This window comes from Capsicum annuum, chromosome 6 (assembly GCF_002878395.1).
Source record: "Capsicum annuum cultivar UCD-10X-F1 chromosome 6, UCD10Xv1.1, whole genome shotgun sequence".
Taxonomy (NCBI): Eukaryota; Viridiplantae; Streptophyta; class Magnoliopsida; order Solanales; family Solanaceae; genus Capsicum; species Capsicum annuum.
In genome coordinates, this window is record NC_061116.1 from 97,236,044 (window position 1) to 97,244,195 (window position 8,152).

The 8,152-nt window shown below is 35.8% G+C and overlaps 1 non-coding gene across 1 annotated transcript; it reads left to right on the top strand.

Annotated features, from left to right (window-relative positions):
- The first annotated feature begins 7,796 nt into the window (after positions 1 to 7,796).
- LOC124899801 lies at positions 7,797 to 7,903 on the top strand. Its single transcript, XR_007057365.1, has one exon. It is a non-coding gene; the product is annotated as a small nucleolar RNA R71 (small nucleolar RNA).
- Positions 7,904 to 8,152: the final 249 nt, after the last annotated feature.

Genomic DNA, 8,152 nt, shown 5'->3' on the forward strand with positions numbered 1-8,152 from the left:
ATGTAAACCGATAATAGCCACCCACAACTAAAGTAATTCGCCTTGGCTGAGGTGCCCAATGTCCGAAATGAATCAGGGCCAAAACAGGTTCATTGTAACCCAACTAGGCAATAAGAAAACTGAACTTCTTTTTGAAAAATTTCTTTAACTTAAAACCACAACAATTATACACCAATAACTTATAATTTTGGGGCTTCACTTTCACGATTTTTCTTCTTCAATTTCAAACTCCTTATTCAATTACTCCCCGATTCAAAAAATCATAAGATCTTTGGATGAAATTAAGGTTATGAAAGAAGGGATTAGGGTAAGTACAAGGCTACCAAAGAATTTAAGCTATTGGCTTAAAGTGGCTCACTAGGGACAAACATAATGGTAGGTAAATAAAGTCTTTACAATTCAGCTAACAAAGAAATGCCTAATCACTTCCTATACTCAAAACCATTTATTTCACTTTGTAAACACACCGGGCAAGTTCTAGACATTCTATACACGTAGAATACAAGAAAATACTCACATTCTCGGTGTATGCTAGGAATTAAGTTGTATCCTTAAGGTTCCTGATCTTGTTCTTTGTCAAATTCAACATTAAGCCAACAAATCGTATTACATTTATTGAGTTTAGCATCTAAAAATATCTCATTTTTCCTTTTGTTACAAAATAAATTTGTTCAATGTCACTATTAAAATGGCCCAACACAAAGCATTTCTCAAAAATCGTGATTGGGTTCTCATCAATTTCTCATCTTCTAAAGACTAACTCTCCTTAAGACGGTCATCGTCCTTCTATAATAGGGGAGGGAAACTAACTATGAAAGAATTGCCAAAGAGGACAAAAATAAATACTTTAAACTAAAATTGTCAAAGAAGGTGAAAATAAATACTTTAAACTAAATCAATATGCAAAAATTTCCTTGAGGGCAAATTCTAGCAATACTTTTAACTTACTAACTATTACAAACATAGTGTTCTGAACAGTTAGATTAGCACCTAAACACAAAAAAAATCCTAAAGCAGAAATAAAGATGAAATTGTCTAACCAACATAATCATAAAAAAAGGGAATGATAATGAGAATTCAACTGCCACATACTTAAAAGAAAGCACTGTCCTAGAACTTGAAAAATAAGTGGCGTATGAGGTGGAGAGAGACTCCCTGATCACATATCATTATCAGATTCTAGGCCATAGGCCTCAACTCCCAAGTTTTGACAAACTACATCATCATACTCATCTGACTCTATGTCTAAATCCTATAATCGATGCTCCTCGTTGGTGAGCACATCATCATCAACTGGCTCTAAAAAATCTAGACCAATCTGCAGCATTGCTCTTTCATGTTAACCGAGAGTATAGTCAAGATCAGTAGCTTGAATCTCTTATTGGGTAGTTCGGCGACCCTCAATCCTTAACTATACCAGCTGCAGCCCATATATACGGGTTGTGATCTCATCAATCTGAGGCTAACGCTTGGGCATGGTCAATATCGAACCTTGAGAACCAGCAATCTGCTTACTATGGGATATATCTACTGGACGCGTGTCCACCGGTGGCCTATAGTTAAAATACTCTTCATCTACACACTCTCCCTTAAGAAACTATGTCAATAACCCACCAAAACCATACCTACATATGGCACACCTCATTTTTTTTTAATAGATAAAAAGATGACCATATCTATATTCACGTCAATATCTTCATGCATTAAGGCATACATAAGGCACACCCTATCATATGTAACCTCAGTCATATGTGTACCATTAATGAGACTAGTATAGATGATCTTGGACTAAATGCAGGCCTCTCTATTCATCTGGATGAAGGGGAAAGTAAGGTGAATGCAACTGCCTGTCTTATATTTCCACTTAGCTGTAGAGTTTTTCCGAATAATAGATAGCGGATATCTGCTTAAGGTGATTCAATATTCAACTTCATCAGAGTTTCAGCATCCACCTCTGGTGTACCTAGGAGGATATTTAGTGTGTGAGCATTAAAATTACTCACTTGGCCCCTTATATTGACTTTTGAGTTCTTGTATTGCGGTTCCCAATTTGTATAAAATTCTCTTACAAGGCTCAAGTTACATTCGGTGGCTTGGTCAAAAAAGAACTTCATATGTAAATCGTTTATGCGGAACACTATGCTCAGGAATTCTCTAAACAACATGACTCAATTAATGAATTAGTGCGCACAATATTTGGACTCATCATGCTTCACATACTATTTTTTTCTAGCCTCTCCGACCCATCAAGTGCCATAGTTTCTTTATTGTCCTTGTGGAATAGTTGGAGGTCATAGTACATGACTAGATTGTCTACTTTATTTATGTGCTGGCTTAGAAGGTCCCGCTTGGGGTCTTACCCTTTTCCTGATGACTCAATATTTCCCCTTGGTTGGGTTGAATAAAATGGCTGAACTCTTATTGTTAGGATGAAAATACATAAAGTAGAAGAGAATTAAGAGTATAGGGAGGGGGTACAGAGCTATTAGGGTATTGAAGAGAAAGAAATTTGGTAGCAAGTGAGTATTTAAAGGGAATAAAGTGAATAAAGACCGATGTTTAGGTTACACTAGGTTAGGATTGGGCCTCGCAACATAAGAATAAGTTGCATGTTCAGGCATCGTGATGTGAGAATTATTTCTATTTGTGGGCCTCACGACACGAGAATTTTTTCTATTTATAGGCCTCAGGACATGAGTTCATCATGAAAAGCCACTGGAATTCCTACATTTGTCTTGGTATTGTTTTCATCATGGGGAATATTTTATTCCCTCTTTTATTTTTCACCCTATACCTCTCTGTAGTGTGTATTTTACTTACCTAATAGTTATGCATGTCTCACTTACTTCTCGTTATCCTTCAAGAAGCCACAATTATCATTACTACATGCTAACCAAAATCAACAAACTAACGTAAGAAAAAGTGGGTTGCCTCCCACTCAGCACCTTATTTTAGGTCATGGCACGACTCTTTTTTTGTATTTTCACTTTCTTTTTCTTTTCTAAATATTAAAAATAGAAAAAAAAAACTACCCTATTACATTACATGAATGGGTTGCCTCCCATGTAGTGCCTTATTTTACATCGTGGCTCAACTAATTTTGGTCTTAATCATCGGTAAAGGTGATGTACACATTGTGTTTATCTCTATAATCAGCCAAATAAGGCTTCACATATTGTCCATTCACCAAAAACATCTCAGTATTTTCTTTGTTCCACAACTCCACCGCACCATGAGGCCTCATTTACTCCAGCTCAAATGTCCTAGACAACTTAGATCGCAATTTACCAGGAAATAACTCTAACCTTGAATTGAATAACAAAACAAATTGTCCTGGTTCAAACACTCTATCCTGAATATGTTTGTTATGCCATCTCTTGGTATTTTCCTTGTACATTTTGTCATTCTCATAAGCATCCAGACAAAACTAATTAATTTCAACCAGCTGCAACAAATTTTTCTCACCAATGGCCTTCATCTAAAGATTCAACTTTTTATCTTCCCAATAAGCTTGATGTTCCATCTCTACAATCAAATGCCATACTTTTTCGTAAACCAAGCAATACAAAGAGGTCCCTATGGGCATCTTATAAGCTATCCTTTAAGACTATAGTTCATTATCTAGCTTTTTAGCCTAATTCTTCTACTGATCATTTACAGTCTTTTGTAATAACTGCTTTATCTCCTGGTTGAATACCTCAACTTGACCAATTTTTTTTGGATGGTACGCAGTGGCCACATTGTACCAAACACCAGATTTAGCTAAAAGATTCTTAAACCAAGTGTTAATGAAATACGTATGTCTGTCACTGATTATAGCTCTTGGAATGCCAAACTGGGAGAATATGTGCTTCGTCACAAATTTTAATACCATTCTTGAATCATTAGTGGGACAAGCTACAACTTTCACCTACTTTGATGCATAATCAACTACCACTAAGACATACAAGTTTCCATTGGATGGTTGGAATGGTCCGATAAAATCTATCCCCCAAACATCCAATACCTCAATATTAAGAATATTGTTCAGTGGTGTCTCATGATGCCTTGATATGGTACCCAATCTCTGACATCGATCATAACTTTTCATAAAAGTAATTGCATTCTTGAATAAGGAAGGCCAAAAAAAACCTGATTACAACACTTTTCTGGCTGTTCTTTCACCCCCATGATGGCCACCATATGGAGATGAATGTCTTATTTGTAAAACTTGTATGAATTCAGCTTTTGGAACACATTTGTATACAATCCCATCAGTACCCTACTTGAAAAGATATGGTTCATCCCATATGTAAACGCGATAATTATGAAGTATTTTCTTTCTTTATTGAGTGGTAGCTTCGGGAGGATAAACCACACATGATATAAAGTTCACAATATTGGAATACCACGAAAGCTTACACGTATCTAGAGACAAAAAAATTTCATTTGAAAACTCTTCTTGAATGTAGAGAGAGTCATCAATAATATGGTCATGAGTCTCCAGCCGTGTAAAATGGTTTGTAACTTCATTCTCTGCTTCTTTTTTATCATGATCCTCTAGGGAAAATTCTTGTAGTAATAAAATCCAATTGATTAATCAAGGATTTGTATCCTTTTTGTTGAAGTGATACTTGATGGAGGTATGGTTAATGTGACAATAACCTTGGTGCCAACCAAGTATGATCTAAATTTGTCGAATGCATTAAATAGTGCAAACATTTCTTTTTTCATGATTGAGTAATTTAATTGGGAATCATTCAAGGTTTTACATACATAATAAATAGAACGAAATACCTTGTCTTTTTGTTGCCCCAAAACTGTTCCCACAGCCATGTCACTGGCATCGCACATCAATTCAAATGGAAACTCCAAATATTGAGAAATCAAGATAGTTTCTTCTATTAGCTTCTCAAAAGATTCTTGACAATCTACCCCAAAATAAAACTTGGCTTCTTTTATTATCAATTTACATATCGGGCATTTAATCTTTGAAAAGTCTTAAATAAAATACCTGTAAAACCCGACATGCCTCAAGAAACTTCTCACTCACTTCACTATTACTGGATTTGGCAGCTTTTCAATTACTTCTAATTTTACATTCTCTACTTCCAGTCCTCTACATGAACTCTATGGACAAGGAATATTCCTTCCTTAACCAAAAAGTGGTAGTTTTCCCAATTGAGCACTAGATTTATCTCTTCTCATGGATCTAGGACTTGAACTACATTGTGCAAGAATTAGTCAAAAGAATTACCATAAACAAAGAAGTCATCCATGAATACCTCGACAAATTCATCAACCATGTCATAGAAAATTTCCATTATGAATCTCTGAAATATTACAGGTGCACTACAGTGGCTAAAATTCATATGTATAAATGCATATGTGCCATATGGACAAGTAAATATGGTCTTTTCTTAGTCCTCTGGCATAATGTTGTTCTGATTATATCTCGAGTATCCATCAAGAAAATAGAAGTACTCCTGCCCTGCCAACATATCCAATATTTGATTAATGAATAAAATAAGATGATGGTCTTTCCTTGTGGCTTTATTCAGCATCAGATAGTCAATACAGATACTCTATCCAGTCACCATGCGAGTGGGAATCAACTCATTAGCTTTATTAGTAACAATAGCCATCCCACCTTTCTTTGGGACGTAATATATTGAGCTTACCCACTTGATGTCTTAAATTAGATAAACAATCCCATTATTGAGCCACTTGATGACCTCTTTCTGCACTATGTTTTTTATCATCGGATTCAATGTATGTTGTTGTTGTACCCTTGGTTTGAATCCTTTTTCCGTGTATATATTTTGCATGCAAAAAGATGGATTTATCCTTTTAATGTTAGGCATCTACCATCCAATTTCCTGCTATCTTCTTTTCAAGACTGCCATTGCTTTCCTTACCTGCACATCAGATAAACTTGCAGGTAAAATAACATGAAAGGTATCATTGTCAGCAAGGTAAACATATTTTAAGTGAGGAGGAAGAACCTTAAGCTCTAATTTTAGAGCTTCATTAATTAAAGCTTTGGGAGATGGGCCAATTAGCCTATTTCATGTCTCAAAAGTCAGCTTCTTTATTTCAATCACTGTAAAATTCATGACTTGGACCAATTTCAGCTCCACTACTTCTCCATAAAGATCACGGCCCATCAAAGTTCAGTCTAGTAGATCATCAGACAACAACATATGTAGATTATATGCAAGGTCAATAACTGATATAGAAGACAATTCTTCATATATAACTGGTAATTTTAGTGCCTTGTATACATCAAAATCCTCAACTTTATCATGCGCTCTCATTTTCATCTTCCCTGCTGCTACATCAATTAGTGACTGCCTTATTGCTAGGAAGGGGCATCCTAAAATAAAAAGAACAATTGGATCAGCTTCAAAGTTAAGAAACACAAAGTCTACTGGAAAGATCAGTGATCCCACTTGCACTATAACATCTTCAATAATTCCATCCGTCCTACAAGGGACCTGTTAGCCAACTATAAAACAATGGTCGTGGTTCTAGTACTCCCAAGACCATTTTTTTGGTACAAAAATGTGAGCATAAGATTTATGCTAGCCCCCAAGTAACACAATCCACGAGTACTGATGGTCTGCCCAATAGTGATCTATAAGGTAAAACTACCTGGATCCTTTAGCTTCATGGGTAGTTTGTTTAATAACTTGGATGTGCACACCTCAGTAAGTGCAACTGTAGCATACTCTATCAATCGATTCTTGTTTGCTACTATGTCATTTAGATACTTTACATATATTAGAACACTTTGTAGAACATTGACAACAGTAAGATTTACATAAACCTATTTTAAAAGATCCAAAAATTTCTTGTAACTAGCCTCCTCTTAGTGCTTCCTTTGCCTTTGAGGGAATGGTAAAGGCAGAGTCTTCTTCTCCACATGAGTTTCATCACTTGTAGCTTTTTCATTTTCTTTGACACTTTCTTCTCATTGTCTTTAGGATCCTCATCAGTGGCTATGGGACTAACCTGCTCAGGTACCACCTTCTTTAATTGTAACCCACTCCTTCATGCAACTGCATTTACATTCTTTAGATTTTCCTCGGTATTTCTAGGTAAGACTCCTTATTGTATTGTGTTTTATGCTCCCATAATATAATTGAGTTACAACTCCAAATTACTAGTGATCAACTATTGACTCTTTAAATCTGCTGCAAACTGTGCTTGATTTGCCAAAAGTTGCTTTATCCTCTCCTAAATATTACTTGTTTGAGTAGTAGTTTGATTATTCTTAACCTGTTGTTGATTTTGTCGTATTGGCCCCTTATATTGATTATTATTCTGTGCCTGATGTCCACCCAATGAGAAAGTGGGATGATTCCTCCAGTTGGGATTGTATGTGTTACTAAAGTTCTGTTGTCTTGGATGATTCACATTCCCCACATAATTCACAGAATCTGGATTAACCACACAAGAATTTTCTGCGTGTTCACTACTTCCACAAACCGCACACCAAGAATTCACTTGTTGGACTACATTAGCTGTAACTGCTACTTGAGGAACCCCCAATATTATGTTGTTCAACTCAGTAAACATCTAATTTTGCATTGATGCAAGTTGGGTTGATAATGATGTGAACTGATCTACCTCTAATACACCAACAACTTTCTTAGGAGCACTCCTCAAATCAACATGCCATTCAGGATTACCTTATGAAATCCAATTCATCATAAGTCTTCTCAAGAGCTTGCCCGCCTGCTACTGAATCTAAGCGAATCTTGGTATTTGGCTCTAACCCCTCAATGAAAGTATGAACAACAACATTATTATACTAATGATGGTGAAGGCAATTTTTGAGAATACTTTTAAATCTCTCCCAACCTTGGTGGAGATTCTCTTTTTCTTTCTGTCTGAAACTCATAATCTTACTTCTCAAACATGCAGTCTTCCATGATGGAAAGAATCAAATAAGGCACTTTCAAGCTAGATATTCTAAAAAAGTGATAGAGAGTGGTGGTTTAGAATGTAACTATCTCTTTGTTTCTCCAATTAAAGAAAAAGAGAAGAGTGCTAGTCTGACATAATCAGTATTCACCCCTGTAGGAATGTAAGTATCACTTATTTCTAGGAAGGTATATATGTGCTGCTATGTGTCTTCATATGAAAGGCTAGAAAATTGCCCAGCCGA